The 18409-nt window shown below is 38.6% G+C and overlaps 1 long non-coding RNA gene across 1 annotated transcript in view; it reads right to left on the bottom strand.

The window, feature by feature from the left end:
* Positions 1-6098: 6098 nt before the first annotated feature.
* LOC147582697 (uncharacterized) overlaps positions 6099-18409 on the bottom strand; it is a 146537-nt gene continuing 134226 nt past the window's right edge. Inside the window, exons 2-3 of the long non-coding RNA XR_015249426.1 lie at positions 6826-7013; positions 6099-6202 (exon numbers count right to left, since the gene is read on the bottom strand). This is a non-coding gene — a long non-coding RNA (uncharacterized LOC147582697). The remainder of the gene's footprint in view (positions 6203-6825; positions 7014-18409) is intronic.

Raw genomic sequence — 18409 nt, 5'->3', positions numbered from 1 at the left:
AAGGGAATTCAAACAGAAGCTGGATACTGTACTTGATAACCTTTAAGATTCCTTTCATTCCTGAGAATGTAGGGATATTAACTTTCCACTCCAAACTTAGTCACAACTAAGTGACTATGTAGACTCATTGTGTTATGTAGACTCCTTTTCCATGGCTAATGCTTCATCTCTCCCCCTCTTTGGATCGAAACTTCTAGAAGTTTGAGTCTGGATTATTTTAATAACAATTTAATAATCTTCATAATGTTTCCCATTATTAGACAAATGACAATTTCAGCGCAGATGGACCAAAGGCCATGCACTCACTAAATGACCAATCTATACAGCTGGATTTTAATGTTCATGGAACTTAGAAGTCTGGTGGGAAATCTTAATGACGTTTATGTCTTTGAGATCCACTGACATTCAGACGTGTTTGTCAGACAGGGGATAGGGGCTTGACAGAAGCCAGGTTTCAAGAAGGGAGGCAGAAATTTTCTGGAATAAGTAGCATGATTGGACACAACTTTTAATATTTAAAAGAATATATTGGTCCCAGGTTCAGCACAGGAGTAATATTTCAGACTTTCTACTTCAGAGGTTTTTGTAAAGGGAAAACGGTTGTGGAATTCTAGGCTTAAAGCAGATTCCCATTTCCTTGGTTTCTCCATGTCTTCAAGAAAGAAACATGCATATGGAGTCAGAAGGGTTTGTTCTCTGTTCCCCATCACTGCTCAGAAGCTGTGTGATCTTGGGCGAGTTCTATATTTACATGTTCAACCCAGACAACATCTCTGAGGCCCAGACCCCCATATTGAATTATGTATTTGCTAGGTTATCATGGATTTCTCAGCTCTCTCAGATTCAAGTGTCCTAAACTGAATTTCCACCCTGTTTGCCTGGCTTTTCTCTGGTCTTCCCTTTTGAGTAATCGACACCTACCATTCATCCCATTGCTCAACTCAGAAACTTGGGAATCATTCTAGATCCACCAATTCATCTCAAGTCACCATGTCCAAACCATTAACATGTGCTTTTGGTTCCAACTCAAACTGATCTCCATTTAATGATGAAGTCAGCTTTTGCATAACCAAAAGGAGAGGGTTCACTATTTCCTTAAAGTGAAACATCTTAACTAATCAAGAAATCCTTCAGGTTTTAGTCCCTTGAATGTACATTTTTTTTTTTTTTACTCTTTTAGGGATCTTCAAGGCCATCCACCTTTGCTTTTCTCAACAATTTCCTTTGTTCAAATGTGTATTTGTCTGTATTTTGATCGTTATTAGCATCCTTATCAAATAGTGTCTTTGATGTTCGCTATTTCATAAGGTCCACCATCAGCTTCTCTCATTGTTCCTTCTCCGGTTTCACTTTCTCCACTGCTCATCAACACAAGTCTTAGAAGGATTTTTTAGGTATATTAAGTTATAAAAGAAAGCCTGTGATTTTGATGTGTTAAAGAGGGTAGAGAGTGATTCCCAGCCTCTGCCTGATGGGTATTCTTCTTCCTTCCTAAAAAACAAATCTAATAAATGGCAGACATTTATTTTAAACTTTTGAGTCTGGTCATTCTTGCCCAACAGGTTGGTGTCGTTTGTAAGATCTGAGGAAGGGTGGAGGTGGAGTGTAGGATGAGGACTGAATTTACACACAGTCTTAACTCTCAGATCCTCCTCTGTATCTCCCCTCTGTGGCCTGGAGATTCCATGGCTCCATGCCTGAGTTCAGAAATGCTTTGTATTTCAGGTAGGGACTATAATCTGAGTTCAACCACATAGTTTTGCTGGTCTGTTAACCCTTGCCACCAATAACTGAGAAAACTCGGGTCTACTGTCTTTTAGGTGAGACTCTATTCAGTGGGGTTCTCAGTCAAATGGTTAAAAAGAAAGTCTCATCTCTAATCTCTGTTTAGCTTGTTTTAAATAAGCATAACTTTAAATATAGCATGACTATAGCATAACTTAGTATAATGCGGAATTGGTGACCAGAGATTATCTCCAAACTAGTATTGTTTTCCTGCTTCATTCTTATGCTAGGATGTTCCAAAATATCTAAGAGAAAAATTTGGAAATCTCCCATTTTGGCCAGAAAGTAGTCATGATATTTATGGTGAGAAGAAGTTTACAAAAGGAAATAAAAATTCTAAATTCTCTCCTTTACAGATATATCTACAAGAGTTTGAAAACATCATTGATGTTCCCATTGACTTCAAAGGGAAAAAAAACCCTGTAAGCTTTTTCAGATACACATAGAACAAATGCCTCTGACAAAATAATAATAATAATAAATACTAATAATAATTTGTACTCAAAACCATCCTATTTCCAGCCTCTATATGCCTCAGATTTTCTACACAACAACTCCAGATACTCTATGAAACTGCCTCAATATAAGATTAAGCCTTCAAAACATTCTTGCCATGTAATTTTTTAATGTTTAAATGAATACCACCTAGAAATTATGGTAAATAGATGTTATTCCATTTAGATTAAATACTCCAAAGACTTTTGAGCAGATTCACTCTGTGTTATGGAAATTAACTCTCCTGCTGTCCAGAACATAATAGATCAAAAATGAGAACTTCTCCTCAGAGTATGTTTAGGATTACGAAGGGCAAAGGGGTCGAGGAATTATATTTTAAACAACAAAAGTGAGTGTAGAAGGAGGCATTGAATACATGCTAATATTGAATACATGTAACAAACAACTCTGTTTTAACATGTAAGGTAATCCCTATTTTATTTTATTTTATTTTATTTTTTAATTTTTTTTAACGTTTATTTATTTTTGAGACAGAGAGAGACAGAGCATGAACGGGGGAGGGGCAGAGAGAGAGGGAGACACAGAACCGGAAGCAGGCTCCAGGCTCTGAGCCATCAGCCCAGAGCCCGACGCGGGGCTCGAACTCACGGACCACGAGATCGTGACCTGAGCCGAAGTCGGACGCTTAACCGACTGAGCCACCCAGGCGCCCCGGTAATCCCTATTTTATAGATCAAAGGCTTTATTTCTTTCAGAGTCCAGAGTGTTAACCATTACACAACGGAACCAAGGCTTTATTTCTTTCAAACACACACACACACACACACACACACACACACACACACACACACACTGAAAACACCACCCCCCAAGCAAAAGTATTTTGGAGTATTACATATGCATTGTAAATTATTTTGAAATAAAATCATGTTTAGAAAGGCACCATTCTATCAAAAAATTGTGAAGGAAAATGATCCAAAATTTGGAAATAAGTAAAAGAGATTACTGGGTGTTCTTTCAGTGGAATGCTGGACATGATCTAGTAGATCCCCTGGGATTATAATTCTATTAGGGGTGTCCACGATTAAATTAATTTTCCACTGACTAAGCTATTTAGAAACTTTGTATGGGTAGTGGTTAATTAACAGAGAACTGTATCATTGCCAAAATTCTTTTGAGAGTCATTACAAACTATTCCCATCCATAGCAATGCAAAGGGACAGATGCAGGTGGATGCCCTTGACTTCTTTCTGGTGGGAAACAGCCCTGAATGTTAGAGTTTATTGTTCTTCAGTATATTAAATAGGTTTACAATTTCTGTACATTTGCAAATTTAAAAAAAATTTTTTTTTCAACGTTTATTTATTTTTGGGACAGAGAGAGACAGAGCATGAACGGGGGAGGGGCAGAGAGAAAGGGAGACACAGAATCGGAAACAGGCTCCAGGCTCCGAGCCATCAGCCCAGAGCCTGACGCGGGGCTCGAACTCACGGACCGCGAGATCGTGACCTGGCTGAAGTCGGACGCTTAACCGACTGCACCACCCAGGCGCCCCATGTACATTTGCAAATTTATTTCAGAGTTCATTTGATGGATTATATTCATCACTGTTTCTCTGAACCGGTCTTAACATCTTACTGATTTCTTTATTCTTTATGAGTTAAATGAAATCATGGAAATCTTTTCATTTTATGTCTACCTGTGACATGTTTTTAACTTTAGAACTTTATACTATGCTCTGTTTCATCACAGTAAAGATACACGATGGACGTACGAAACGTGTGGAATTTGTATTTGTGGTTTTGTAATTTTTTGCAAGAAAAGCAGAGTGATACTGTCTATGAAACAAAATTACATAAATTAAATGGTTTTTATACTAATGATACATTTTTTTTCTAGTAGAGTTATAAAATCAGATGGACAATTTTAGTTTTGGCCTGATACAGCCAAGCTATAGATCAGTAACTGACAAAGTAGTTGGGCATCCGATCAGGGTCCCCTCAATGGATAGGACCACTCGGTGTCACTTTGTCAGTCTTTTATTTAACAGTAGCATTTCCTGTGTTTTTCTAAAAGAAATTCTTTCTTAAAACAAGGCCAGAAAGATATTAACCTATATTTCCTGAATCTTTTAGTTTGCCTTGTTTATCTTTGAAGCTCCAGCCATTCCCAGAGGGTCTGGAATACAGTTGGCATTCAGTACATATACGTGGGTAAGTGAAAGAAATGAACAATTTTGAGCCTTGCTTTCACTGCCTATGAAGTCTTTAAAAATTTACTTTTGATATTCAATTTTTTTTTTTTAATTTTTTTTTTCAACGTTTATTTATTTTTTGGGACAGAGAGAGACAGAGCATGAATGGGGGAGGGGCAGAGAGAGAGGGAGACACAGAATCAGAAACAGGCTCCAGGCTCTGAGCCATCAGCCCAGAGCCCGATGCGGGGCTCGAACTCACGGACCGCGAGATCGTGACCTGGCTGAAGTCGGACGCTCAACCGACTGCGCCACCCAGGCGCCCCTGATATTCAATTTTTAATATGGAGTATATTTCTCTTATGTTTGTGAGAGGGAGGAGTATAATTACACTTTCCTGAGAGGTACAACCAAATTTATAGCTGCACTAACTGGCTAGTCCTATTTTCCCACTGATTTTCCACTTATGTCCATCATATATCAAAATTCCCTGTATGCATGGGCTGTTTCTGGGCTCCCTATTGTGTACCATTGGTCATTATGTTTATGCCTGCATCGATATTTCTCTATCTTAACAACTATAGTCATATAAATAGTTCTAATATACGGTAGATTAAGTCGCCATCCTATTTATTTTCCTTCAGAATTTTCTTGGCAATCTTGACCTTTACCTCTACATAGTTTTCTATTAATTTTTTTTTCAATTTCATAAAACTATGTTGGGATTTTGGTTGGCCTTGCACTGGATCTGTTGGGATTTTGATTGACCTTGCATCAAATTAACAAACCAATTTGGGAAGAAGTATCTTTACAAAACTATGTCTTAATATTCATGATCATGGATCATTTTTCCACTCATTTAGGACTTTTTTTAATGTTTATTTGTTTTTGAGGAGAGAGTGTGGGTGAGGGAGGGGCAGAGAGAGAGGGAGACAGAAGATCCAAAGTGGACTCTGCACTGGCAGCAGTGAGTCCCACGCGGGGCTTGAACTCACAAACTGCGAGATCATGACCTGAGCCGAACTCAGACACTCAACTGACTGAGCCACCCAGGCACCCCTACTTAGGATCTTTTAATGATTTCTAGTGGAATCATATCTGAAGACATGGCTTGTAGGTTTGCTGAGAGGTAAATTAAGAGAAGAACATGTAGGGCTTTAATGGTCACATCCTGGAAGTAACTTACATAATTTCTCTTTTCATACTCCTGTTTAGAACTGCATTGCCAAGAAAACCATAAGACTTTACTGAAAATTCTTTGACTTTCCCAGAATTAGAATAACTTATGGTCCCCATCTTTGAGCAGAAGGCAGATTTTAAAGGCTGCATCCCCTCAAAGGGGGGTAGGCTCCCTGACTTCAGATTTGGCCAGGAAGAAGAATGGACAAGGTGAAACCTTCTAAAGTGAAACCAGAATCCATAGAGAACAATGACAACAAAGATTTTTTTTTCCCAGAAAACTTATGCCTCACAAATAAAATGTCCCTATTTTTACACTGATGGCATTGCCATGGACCAGTGACTGTTGTGTGTCTTCTATTCTTCTCTTTTTTGAATTGGAGTCTTTGTTGCAGGTGTCTTGTCTCTGCATTATTTTATATCTAGTGTGTGTATCAGGGGAAGGAGCAGAAAACTTGTTCTTGGTTTATAGGTCATGATTAGGAGGAAGTAATCGTGAAAATTGATTACCTGGAGATCCTGGAGTTTTGAGCTGGAGACGGTGACTGGAGAAGGCGCTGGCTTGTCCTCTCAGGGGAGGAGAATGTTCTGTACACGGGAGGAAGACAGAAATACGAATTTGGTAGACTGGCAAAGAGCGGCTAGGTAATCTTAAATTCTATTTCTTTTTCCTATACATTCCAGCCTCCTTTACAGTTAGTCAGCTGAGGGCCACGTAACTGGCTCTGCTAATGGAATATGGACAAAAATATAATATGCCACGTTAAGGCCTTGCTCCTAAAATCTCTGGTGAGTCAGCTTTCCTCATCCTCCATGTTGTGCAACTGGAAGCCAAGTACTTAAAGATGGCACAGCCACAAAATGGGAAAAATCAGGATGCCGGAGTCACCACTTGGAATCACCATCCCGAGTCGTCCAGGAGAGTCAGGTGACCAGGAATGGAGGATGATGTGAGCAAAAAACTAACTTTTATTTTCTTCAACCAACGAGTTTTTCAGGGTTGTCTGTTGTAGCAACTGGTATTAATAATCATCCCAAACCATGTATTTTCAATGACCCAAGAAAGGGATTCTAGGTATCCCAGTCAAGGATAAAGAAATCTTGCCCATTATCTGGTTCACTCCAGATTTCTGACATCCCATTTCTCTTTGTAAGTGTGTTTTGCTGAATGTGTTAGATCACCTTAATTTGCAATTTCATGAAGGAGTTACCTGTTGGATGGGAGGATGCACAGGGACTGGCTGGTCGATTTTCCTGGGAGATAATGGAGTAGTTTGGGGCAGCCTATGGCTCTTCTGGCTAGAAATTTTCCTTTTGTCACATGTTTACTTAGCCAAATTTTCAGTATTTTCTGTAGTCTTCTTCATAAGTATTCCAACTAGTTTTTGGCCTCTACTGCCTGCAAAGCAGAAGGAAAACCACAATGACTCAAAGGTATCAATGAACCATTCATAATAATAAATGTAATAACATATGTGAAGAAGGACCCGCAAACTTAACAACTGTGGTCAATAAACATGATTATGTGTGTAACACATCTAGCTCAGGCCTCATATATACCTATTTCCTTGTATCTCAGACACATTTTCTTGCACATTTCAACACTTGTGAACTTTGGATGCATTGTACCATCGATGTTAAGAGCACCTTGTTAATCACCACAACATCGGAATAAGTTGTAAGCTACATGCTTAATCACATTGAGAAAAACAACCAAACGCTATGGTGTTTTAATATGCCTTGAAATTGTATTGTCACTTTAAGAATTATTAAAGAGGTCAAGGTCATTCACAGAGATTCTAAACAGTAGTTTGGGAATACGATCCTATGCATAATTGCCAGGGGCTAAACTTTCATGAATATTTTATTGATATCTTATATACTTTGTAAATGATAAAAGGATATCCAAGAATGAGATTGTTCCAAAAGATAAAATTGTTGCAGGCACACAGAAAATAGGATGTGTCATAGTTAAGCCAGAGGATAACTGAGTATAAATCAAGGTGTTAAGTCATACTCCTTACTATATTAGATTCTGTTGCATTATTTTCAGCACTTAGCTGAGCCAATTTAAAAGGACCCATTTTTACATGCCTCTCCAGATTTCCTCGACCTCATCTGCTTCACAGATCTTTGGCTATTTGCTCACAGGAGAGCCCTGACCACCACTGACATCACCACAACCCCGATACCTGCCAGATGGAACAAGGATTGTGCTCCTGCATGATGCCTACATCATGCGGGGAACCCAACCAAAGCAAAGCCATGGAGCATCTGGATGTTTTCACCATTTCTGGAGAAGTACCACATCTTGGGGAATGGAGTTTGATTATGCAATGACTGCTCAGAAGGGCTGTTTGATGCAGCTTAGAAGAGGCGGGGAAATAATGCTCATGAGGCAAATTTTGATCAATAAGGGCCTTAAGACAGGAAGAAGCCAGCAGGTCTGTTCCTTTGTCTTATTCCCCTGAAACACTGTTCTGATTGGCCAAGCAACTGATGATGCTTTCTCTCGAAGCCATGGAGAAGCCATCGACAGCTTGGTAAGGCATCTCTGGGGTCCATCTCTGTCCTGGGATTATCATCCCAACTGAAGTGTTAGTATACAAGCTTTGCCTCAAATTCTGCTTTCTAAGGCAGTGTTTTTCAAAGTTGTTAAAACCCAGGTTGCTGAGCCCACCTCCATAGTTTCTGTTTTAGTAGGTCTGGGATAGAGCCCAAGAATTGTATTTCTAGTAAGTTTCTAGGTAATAATTATTGATAATAGTCCGTTATGATCCTTTTTATTTTGAGTCATCTGTTGCAATGTTTTCCTTCATTTCTGGTTTTATTTGAGTTTTCTCTTTTTTAGTTAGTCTGGCTAAGGGTTTGATTTGTTTATTTTTTCAAAAACACCAAATCTTAGTTTTGCTGATTATTTGTGATTGTATTTTTTTCCATTCTTATTTGAATTATTCCTACTCTAATCTTTATTATTTCTTCCCTTCTGCTAACTTTGGGCTTAGTTGTTTTTTTTTTTTTTCCCTAGTTATTGGAGTTGTATTGTTAAATAGTTTATTGAGATTTTTCTTCCTTTTTAATGTAGTCATTTATCACTATAAACTTCTCATTTAGTACTGCTTAGCTGAATCCTATAATTTTGATATGCTGTATTTTGTTTTGTTTATATCAAGATTTATTTTATTTTGTTTTTATTATTATTATTTTTTTTTTAGAGAGAGAAGAACGCAAGCAGGGGAGAAGGGCAGAGAGAGAGAGAGGGACAGAGAGAGAATCATAAGCAGGTTCCACACTCAGTGCCGAGTCTGACACTGAGCTCAATCCCAAGACCCTGAGATCATGACCTGAGCCAAAATCAAGAGTTGGACACTTAACCAGCAGAGCCACCCAGGGGCCCCTGTTTATATCAAGATGCTTTTAAAATTCCCTTTTGATTTTCGCTTTGATCCAACATTTGTTTGAGAGTGTATTGCTTAGTTTCCACTTACTAGTGAATTTTTCTTTTTTCTTGATGTTATTGATTTTTTATTTTATTGATTATGTTTGGAAAAGGTGCTCGGAATTATTCTGATTTTCTTAAATTAAGACACATGTGACATATGTGATCTGCCTGGTGACTGTCTGGTGTTCACTTAGGGATGTCTGTTCTTCCACTGTTGGGTAGAAAGACCTGTGTATGTCTGTTAGTGTTCAACTCAGCCATATCTCCATTGATTTTCTGTCTGGATGTTGTATCCATTATTGTAAATGGGGTTTTGGAGCCCCAACTATTAGTTTATTGCCATCGATTTCTTCCTTCAGATCTGTTAGTATTTGCCTTATATATTTAGGTGCTCTAATATTGGGTGCAAATACATTTACAATTATTATGTCCTCTTGATGAATCAACTGCTTTATCATTATATAATGATTTCTTTGTCTCTTGTGACAGTTTTTGACTTAACATCTTTTTGTTAGATGTAGCCACTTTTCTCTCTTGCTTAACAATTGCACAGATTCTCTTTTTCCCTGTGGCTTTACTTCTTTCCTCTTTCTCTCCCTCCACCCTTCTCTCTTTTTGCAAATTGTACACTTTTAATTTAATTTCAAAAATTCCCTTTGCATGACAATAAGGGGTCTGGAGAAAGCAAAGTCATAATAATGAGGAGAAAGGAAGAAGAAGAACACTCACAAACATGATGCCAAGTGCTGACTGCCCACTGTGCTCCCTGGCTAGGAGAGACGTGGGATCAAAGGGAAAAGCAAGAAAAGTTTTTCTTGACACAAATAAGGGTCCTGGGGCATGCCACTCTAGTCGAATTGCTTGGCAATGCAAGATGCAAAAAAAAATGGAGACTGTGACATCTCAGGACCATGGAGCAGATGCACCAACATGAAAGGGAATCCTTTAGGTACCTTCCAAGGTGCATACAGGGTCCGAAGCATAGTAGGGTCTGTATCCGTGTCCATGAACACGGTAGGTTAAGAGCACCAGTTGAGAGGCTTACAGCAGGAGAGAGACTGAGACTCTTAGACTCTAGCACCCACTTGCCTGGCTGTCCTAGGAAGAAAGTTACTTCCCTGATGGCTGCTCTTGCAGCATAAGCCCCTCCCTCACCCTTTTGCCCTCACTTTCACGTAGGTGTGTCTTTAAATTTAATGTCTCTTGAATTTTGTTTTTATTTATTTATTTTTATCTATTTAGCCTCTTTGCCTTTGAGCTGAGAAGTTAATCCATTTATGTTTAAAGTAATTCTTGATAGGTGAGGAATTACTATGCCATTGTGTTGTTTTCTGTTTTGCAGTTTGTCTTTCTCTCCCTCTCATGCTGTCTTCCTTTGTTATTTGCTGATTTTTTTTTTTTTGAGAGTTGTTTGCTTTGATTCTTTTCTTTTTATCTTTTCTGTATCTATTATAGGGTTTTTTTTGAGGTTAGTTTGAGACCTGCATAAAATATCTTATAGTCATGATCATTTAAGCTAGTAACAACTTTAGTCTCATAAAAACTCTGTAATTTTATCCCCCTCCATGCACACTTTGTGTTCTTGTAGAGTTTGCTTCTTTTTATATTGTGTATCCATTAACAGATGTTTGTCTTCTTACTTTTATATTACAGTTTATATTAATTTATGCACCTCTAAAGTTCTACATTATTTTTTATCTGTCTATATATTTAACTTTACCAATAAATTTTATGCTTTTCATATTTATGCTGCTTAGTGTGTTTTTATTTCAAATTGAAGAACTCCCTTACGCATTTCTTATAAGGTAGGTCTAGTGGTGACAAACTTTCTCAGTTCTTCTTTGTCTGGGAAAGACTACCTCTTTTAGAGGATAGTTTTGCTGGGTATAGTATTCTTATATCAATGTGGGATCTGGGCAGTTCTATTGGCTAGGGTTAGCACTGGTGAAAACTAAAGGGCAAAATCTTCAGTGGCAAAAGCTTTGGTGGCTTCAGGTGTTTCCAGTGGCAGTGAGGGCTGCTTAATTCCTTGGTGGCAAAGAGTTCTGAGGTCTTCTCTCCTTTTCCCCTGCATATGGAGGTCATTGCTGAGGAGACTCCTTTTGATGCCGAGATTTGCTAGGCTGGGGGATGGGGTGATGCAGGTAAAATGCTTCCTACACTTCTATGCAGGTATCCTTGGGTTTTGTGCTCCACTGGTAGCTTCTTAATTGTACTCTGACACTCCCTCTGAGCTATCTGCATCAATGGAAAGTTATTATATGTTGTTGTTGTTGTTGAGGGATGAGCACTAGGATCTCCTAGTTTGCCATCTTACTGACATTGCTCCCTAACTTTTGTTTTTTACCTTCCATCTTTTCCTACTTTTCTTACCACCAATTTCCCACTCCCATCTTTTCTCCCCTTCTTTTATTTTGATGGCTAGTATAGTGCTGGATACGCATTAAGTACTACTGATAAATGTGAAATGCTCCTGATAAGAGTATAAAGAAATGTGTTTTTTAAGTTTCTTTTTTTTCCTTATAATTACTAGATTTTTTCATTGTTTAGCTGATGGACTCATTTTAATTTGTTTTATGCAAAATACAAACTGTTTGTTTCTTACTGGGAAGGAAGGCCCACCTTTCTGTGGGAGCTGGCAAGCTCCTACACTCACATAGTGTGCCCAGATGAGATATATAATACATGTTATTTTTCTGCCTGGCTGACCTCAGGCATATCCCATCCTTCTTAGTTCACTGCCCACAACCCTGACCTACCTCTGAAACTAATAAAGCGGGACATTGCCCTGCTGGAAAGATATTTATTCTGTCCCCTGTGTGGGCTCTTCATTCTCTCTGAATCTGTCAGTTATGAAGACCTATTTAATGATCATTGTCATCCTTCTGATCCTGGCTCTTAAGACTTCAGGTAACTCAAGCTATTTTCAAAGGCTCTGGGGTTCTGCATGTGGCTTTGCAATTTTGGTGACTTGGCATAAGGCAGCTCAGAGATGTTAACCTCAAGTTTTTATCATGCCAGGATGTTACTGGCTTTGTACTGCAACAATTCATTTGAAGGTTTGGTGCTCCCAGGTAGAGCAGTGGAGGAGAGTATTGGATATACAGCAGTGTTAGGGTAGCAATGTCACTGGGATGACAGCTTGGGACATGGCTTATGTGTGATAAATTGAGTACAAGTTGAGGATATGTAGGATCAATCAAGGGGTTACTTTGGAGACTGGGAAGTGAATTGTACAGAGAGGATGGGACCTTTTGTTTGGGGGTAATGGTAGAAAAATAAATAGTAATTAGCTGGAAGTGAGTGTTTGTATTTATGAAATTAGGCTGGGCTGATGGTTTAGGATAGGCTGGGCTGGGAATATTTGTAGTTAAATGCATCTTGCAGTTAAGTTGAGTGAAGTTGAGAATTGAAGTAGATGGAGTCTCCATGTGGGCTGGTTGTTGGTTTGAAGCTAGGTATTGGTCTTCGGTGACTTGATTAGTGTTGTGTTTGTCTTGAGATTGGGGATTGGGTTGGCATAAGATGGAGGTAGGCCTGGGATTTGGAACTAGGTATTGGTGTTGGGTGACTTGATCAGTGTTGTGTTTGTCTTGAGACTGGGGATTGGGTTGGCATAAGATGGAGGTAGGCCTGGGATTTGGAACTAGATTTTGTCAGGTGTTTGTTTCAAGGAGACTGAATGTGAGGTTGAAATGGATAGAGTTTGTACTGGGCTGGAGTAGAGGCTGGCTGGACTTGAATCAGACATCTGATTTGATAACAGCAGAGCTGTTATTAAAATGGCAATCAGTTGGTTCTGGATTAAATATCCAATGTCCTTTTCCAATTTTTCAAAGACTTCCTTGAATGTGATTCTCATTGACCATAATAGCCCTAATGTAAGAGAAGGTAGCGAAGGTAAATGAAATCAGAAGGCTCAAATGTTTCCAGATCTCTTCAAATCTTGGCATTTACAGTAAACACATACACCAGAATACAACAAAAGACAACAAAAACAGAATCTTTATCCCTTTAGACAACAAAAGTTGTTGCTTCTTTCTTGGGTTTGAGCTCCATTACCATGTTTAGCCTTTTCCCCCTTTTCCTCCCTCTTCTACCTTTCCTGTTCTATCAGTCTTTCCTTTTAACCACCCCTTTCTTCTTCTTACTTTCCTCTTCCTATCCCCCTCTTCCTTGACCTATTTTACCTTTTTCCTTGAGGGATAGTTGTTCCCATGCTCAGTAAAACATTGGAGTAGTTATGGTCACTGCAGGTGGGTTTACAAATAAAATGAAGGTAAATTTTTATGCTTCAAGAATTATAAATAGTTCTGCTTCCTTAATGAACTTAATGAACATCCATCTTGAAGAATGCATTCCCAGGAAGTATCTTTTTTTTAATTTAAGTATAATTAACATACAGTGTTATATCAGTTTCAGGTATACAATATAATTCAACAATTCTACACATTTCTTAGTGCTCATCAAGAACATTAAGTGTACTCTTAATCCCCTTTATCTATTTTACCCACCCCCACCTCCCCTCTGGCAACCACCAGTTTGTTTTCAGTATTTAAGAGTCTGGTTTTCTTTGCTTGAGAGTCTCCTTTTTTCCCTTGTTTGTTCATTTGATTATTTCTTAAATTCCCCATATGAGTGAAATCGTATGGTATTTGTCTTTCTCTGACTGACTTATTGCACTTAGCATTATACCCTCTAGGTCCATCCATTTGTTGCAAATGACAAGTATATACATATATATATGTATATATACATATATGGCTGCATATACATATATACATTATGGCTGTATATACATATATATCACATCTGCTTTATCCATTCATCTATTGATGGACACTTTCATTGCTTCCATATCTTGGCCATTGTAAATAATGCTGCAATAAACATAGGGATGCACATATCTTTTTGACTTAGTATTTTCATTTTCTTTGGGTAAATATCCAGTAGTGGAATTACTGGATCATATGGTATTTCTATTTTTAACTTTCCAAGGAGGCTCCATACTGTTTTTCACAGTGGCTGCACCAATTTGCATCCCACCAATAGTGCACAACGGTTGCCACGAACTATTTTCGAACAATCTCTTCCCATAAGAAAATCAAAGTGCATATATGCATATGTATGCTCTGGATGGAGCTCTTGTTAGAAAGAGCACATGGCAGGTTTTTAGTTGTTGATGTAGTTGCTACTTGATTTATGACTTGTTAAACTGATCTTAAAACACAGCTTGTATATAGAGAGTAAACGGTCTGGGCAATATCTAAATGTGAGCGTAAAAAGGTCAAGACTAGGAAAAGTTGAACAATTAACATCAAGTAGAGGTTTATCACAATTGGGGGGCCACTCTTGCAAGGCATCCTTCCTCTGGTCCATGCCCTTACTGAATGAATGTCTGGAGGAGGTGATTAAAAGTGAGGATTTTAATAATTTCCCCAAGACAATTATACTGTATTCATGCCCCTATAACTTCCTTTTCTTATACACACTTGATATCTGATGCAAACAAACACTTCTAACCCAATTTCTGAGACAGAGACTAGTTTTAGAGAGTTTAGGCATTAAACCATTGTTGGAAGCCATGCTGGGATTTGAAAGCAGATTTCTATCTCCTGATCAGAAGAGGAAAGGCATTCAAAGGTGATATTAAGAGGCGCCTGGGTGGCTCAGTCCGTTAAGTGTCCAACTCTTGATTTCAGCTCAAGTGATGATCTCACAGTTTGTGAGACTGAGCCAACGGTTGGGCTCTGCACTGGCAGCACAGAGCCTGCTTGGGATTCTCTCTCTCTCTCTTCCTCTGACTCTGCTCCTCCCCCACTCAAGCACACTATCTTTCTCTCTCTCAAAATAAATAAAAATTTTAAAAAGTACTCAAAGGTGACATTAATTTTATTTGTGTATCAAAAATGCATGATCATTCAGGGCAATATGAAGTGAGAGAAGCTGGTTTGGAGCAAAGAGGAGCAAAGGCCCTTTAACAAACTTTTGGAGATTTCTTGAGGTGCTACTGTAGGCGGAATTCTCCTGGGCTGCCTTCAGTCACTCTACATTGGAGAATGAGGAAAATGTATCCTTCCTGATACTCATTTATGGCATATATGTTCCCACCCATTTTTCTGGTGACTGCAGATAAGGGAGGATAGGCTGTTGCAACTTCCATATAAGGTGTTGGGAAGGGAAACACTCCAGGTGAGTTGTTAGCCAGAAAAATGTAAGCGTCACTCTCAGGAAGCCCCTTGCAGATCTCCTTCTGTAAGTGGGATGGTGGCAGGAGAGAGAGCTTGTCATATGACGGGAGTGAGGATTATGGTGGAGAACACGTGGTGGGTATCCTGATGCTGGAGTCTGGATGAAGGGTGCAATTTTTCACCTCCTTCCTCTGTTTGATCAACAGGTTGGCTAATGTAGCAACTGAGTGCCTTCGCTAGATTTCTGTGCTAGTTTGTATATACCCAGCATCCCAATGCTATTCACTTCTTATCTTTATTTCCTTTTCTGTATCACAATCTCATCCCTTCTTTTTTTTTTTAATGTTTATTTATTTATTTTGAGAGAGAGAGAGAGTACAAGAGCAAGTGGGGGAGGGGCAGAGAGAGAGAGAGAGAGGGAGAGAGAGAGAATCCCAAGCAGGCTCCGTGCTGTCAACACAAAGCCCAATGCGGGGCTCAATCCCACAAACTGTGAGATCATGACCTGAGTGGAAATCAAGAGTCAGTCGCTTAACTGACTGAGACACTCATCCATTTTTTTAAAAGGAATTTCCCATTCATTCTTTTCTTCCCCCGGCTTTATTGAGGTATGACACGTGTAGGGGTAAGTGTGCAATGTGATGATTTGATACATGCGTATACTGCAAAATGATCACCACAAAAAGGTTAGTTAGCACCTCTATCTCCTCACATAATTCTCTCTTATGGGATGATAACATTTAAGATCTATTCTACTAACAACTTTTAATTATACACCACATTATTGTTAATTATAGTCATCATGCTAGACACTAGGTCCCCAGAACGCCATCGTACAACTAGAAGTTTGTGCACCTTCACCAACATCTGCCCATTTCTTCCACCCCCAGCCTCTGAAAGCCACCATTCTACTCTTTGTTTCTTTCAGTTCAGGTTTTTTAGATTCCACTTATAAGTGAGAATAGGCAGTATTTGTCTTTCTCTGTCTGAATTATTTCCCTTAGCGTAATGCCCTCTATGTCCATCCATATTGTCATAAACGGTAAGATCTCCTTCTTTTTTATGGCTGAATAACATTCCATTGTGTGTGTTTGTGTGTCTGTGTCTGTGTCTATACCTACGTTTGTCCCATTCTCTTTATCCATTACTTCACTGATGGACACTTGGGTTGTTTCCATGTTCTGGCTATTGTGAATAATGCTGCAATAAATATATGGGTGCCGATATGTTTTCAAGACAGTGATTTCGTTTCCTTTGGGTATGTACTTGGAAGTGGGATTGCCAGATAACATGGTAATTCCATTTTAAATTTTTTGAGGAAATGATTCCATTTTGTATAGTGGCTATACAAGTTTACATTCCCACCAACAGCGCCCAAGTGTTCCCTTCTCTCCGCACATTGCCAACAATTCCTATCTCTTGTCTTCTGGTGATAACCATTCTATCAGGGGTGAGGTGATTTTGATTTGAATTGCCCTGGATGATTAATGACGTTGAGCATCTTTTCATGTACGCGTTGGTCATTTATATGGAAAAATATTTGTTCAGGTCCCCTGCCACTTTCTAATTGGATTGTTTGTTGTTTTGCTAGTGACTTGTATGAGTTCTTTTATTTAGTTAGTTAGTTAATTAATTAATTTTTATTAATCTTTATTTTTTTATTATGATTTTTTAAAATTTATTTTTTAATTTACATCCAAGTTAGTTAGCATACAGGGCAATAATGATTTCAGGAGTAGGATCCAGTGATTCACCTCCTACGTATAACAGCCAGTGCTCATCCCAACAAGTGTCCTCAATGCCCCTTGCCCATTTAGCCTGTCCCCCCACCCACAGCCCCTCCAGCAACCCTCAGTTTGTTCTCTATATTATGAGTTCTTTATATATTTAGATGTTAATGTGTGATCAGGTAAATAGTTTGCAAATGTTTCCTCCTATTCTGTAGGTTGCCTTTTTATCTTGCTGATCGTTTCTTTTTAAGTGCGAGAGTTTTTTAGTTTGATATAGTCCCTCCCGTTTATTTTTGCTTTTGCGGCCTGCGCCGTTGTTGCCACATCCAAAAAATTGTTGCCAAAACCAGTGTCAGGGCACTTTTTCCCTATGTTTTCTTCAAGGAGTTTTGCCGTTTCAGGTCTTACATCCAAGTCGTTAATCCATTTCAGGTTAAGTCGTGTGAGGGGTATAATACAGGGACCCAGTGCACATGCACTTATCCAGTTTTGTTTGCACCATTTACTGAAGAGACTCTCCTTTCTCCGTTTAATCTTCTTGGCTCCCTTGTCAAATATTAGTTGACCCTATATGCATGGCTTATCTCTGGGATCTGGGTTCTATTCCACTGGTCGATGTATCTATTTTGATGACAGCCCCCTACCGTTTGATTACTGTACTTTTATAATAAAATTTGAAATCAGGAATTGTGATGCCTCCCATTTGGTTCTCTCTCATGACTGCTCTGGTTACTCAGGTCTTTTGCGATTCTATGCAAATTTTAGGGTTGCTTTTTCTGTTTCTGTGAAAAATGTCATTGGAATGATCGCATTGATGGCTTTGGATGGTATGGACGTTTTAACAATAGTAATTCTTTCAATTTGCACATGGGATATCTTTCCATTTATTTGTGTTTTCTTCAATTTCTTTAACCGATGTCTTATAATTTTCAGTGTTCAGATCTTTCACTTCACTGGTTAAATTTATTCCCAAGTATTTTATTGTTTTTGATGCTATTGTGACTGGCAGTGTTCCCTTTATATCTTTCTCAGATGGTTTGTTAACAGTGTACAGAAATACAAATGATTTTTGTATGTTGATTTTGTATTCTGCAACTTTACTGAATTCCTTTATCACTTGTAACAGTTTTGGGGTGGAATCTTTAAGGTTTTCTATATGTAAGATCATATCATGAACATAAGGGAAGGGAAGCAAAATTACGATGATTTTACTTCTTCCTTTCTGATTTGGATAACTTTTATTTCTTTTTCTTGTCTAACCACTGTGGTTAGGACATCTAGTACTATAATAAATAGGAGTAGTGTACAGCCTTTTCTTGTTCAAATCTTAGCAGGAAAGTTTTCAAATTTTCACTATTGAGTATGATGTTACCTGTGGGGTTGTCATATACGGACTTTATTATGGTGACGTATATTATATTCTTTCTATACC

This window comes from Puma concolor, chromosome A3 (genome assembly GCF_028749965.1).
Source record: "Puma concolor isolate L17-30 chromosome A3, mPumCon1.1.hap2, whole genome shotgun sequence".
Taxonomy (NCBI): Eukaryota; Metazoa; Chordata; class Mammalia; order Carnivora; family Felidae; genus Puma; species Puma concolor.
Note: the sequence above shows the minus strand (reverse complement) of the source record. Positions and strands in the feature narration are given on the sequence as shown.